The following is a 1718-nucleotide window of genomic DNA, read 5'->3' on the forward strand; positions in this document are numbered from 1 at the left end:
AGATTCCAATTATTAACAAAGAGCAGTTTCTGTTCTTTACACCATGACAATAACCATTAATTTAAAGCAAAAAGTCTACTGAACCTTTCGTGTCCTCGTTGATACGTGGGAAGCGGTCCTGACACGATGATCGTCGTCGCGGGCGATGTGCTGCGCACCGTCTCGATCGACGGAGTTTCAGGACCGCAGTTCTAGGACCCTATTCTTTTGTAACAGCACCAACTACTGAATTGAATAATATAGCGGAGGCTGCAGTTTCAGGACCGCATTTCTAGGACCCTGGTGGTTTAGTTTGTAGTAATGTTTGTACATGTTGTCAAAGATATTGAATCTCAGGAACATTTTTTTTTTCAATTGTGATTTTTGATTTAAAATGCATCAGAGGTTAATTACAAAGTGTGTAATACCTTTTTTGAGTCACAATTTAAAATTTTAACAAATAAATGTACATTTAAAGGGGTCATATGATGCGATTTCAATTTTTCCTTTCTCTTTGGAGTGTTACAAGCTCTTGGTGCATTAAAACTGTTCTTACAATTATTTATAAGATGATGCAACATATTATAAGGTTTCTTATAATGCATTATTCATTCCTTATAATGCTTTAAGAATAACCTTATAATGTATTATAAATACAGGCTTCATAGAAAGTGTTACCGTCAATCCTTCTATTAAAATCTTCCACTTCACTGAAATAGTTATCAGAGAACAATCACTGTTGGGTTAACAGAAATATCAGTAACAAAAGGTGCACTGGGCATTGTGACCTGTAATGATAATCCGGACCAGAAAGGAAGACCTGCTCAGCCTCCTGCAATGAGAAATTCCGTATGACAGCCAGGGCATATATGATGGCCTATGAAAAAAACAGTTAATTTAAGTATACTATTATAGCACTACTGAACAGCAAGCCATTATACATTGGTCCATACATGAGTAGCACCAGCATGCAGTTTATACAGTAGATTTTGTAAGTGCAGGAGTAGTTTCAGTACAGAAGGCAAACCGCTGCCCATGCCTTTCAAACATCAACCAGATTCATCTAAAGTACTGCCAAAAGGACAGGCTAATAACACATATTGTGGTGCAACCAAGCAATGAGCCCAGTTTAATTATGAAAGATGATTTATACTTAACTAATATGCTAAAACAATGAGTATCAAATAATTTTTCACACTAATACAGTAAGCTACAGGTAAATCTGACACATCTCACATCAACATGCTTTTATCATCATTTAAGTTTAATTAATGTGCTGCCTAGATTTACTTATTGTAGTCATTATGTCAACAAGGTTTAGCTTAATTAAATCATGGCCACGAATTAAGAATATCGTAATAATCAATAAAACTAGCAATCGGGAATTCATTATTATTTCTTAGCAGTTCTCACGTTGTCACACCCCTGTGCACTGTCGATTCTGGTCTCTCCCTCTGTGTCCTTATTTGGTTGATCCTGTTCTCATTATCAGTTAATCCCCTCATTGTGCTCACCTGTCTGAATAACCGACTCAAAAGAGTTTAACTTCTGTGTTCTCCCCTCCGTTTGTTTTCCGGTTTTTTCCTCAGTGTTTTTCTTTCCGTTGTGTTGACCCCATGGATCCCTTCACGCGCCCCGAATTCCTCATTCTCCTGCTGGAGCAGGAAGGCAGGACTCTCGAGGACCATACCAGACGGTTCCTGATGGTCGCTAACGTCACCAGCTATCCGGACGATGCC

Source organism: Sinocyclocheilus anshuiensis, unplaced genomic scaffold (genome assembly GCF_001515605.1).
Source record: "Sinocyclocheilus anshuiensis isolate Anshui unplaced genomic scaffold, SAMN03320099.WGS_v1.1 scaffold1881, whole genome shotgun sequence".
NCBI classification, from domain to species: domain Eukaryota; kingdom Metazoa; phylum Chordata; class Actinopteri; order Cypriniformes; family Cyprinidae; genus Sinocyclocheilus; species Sinocyclocheilus anshuiensis.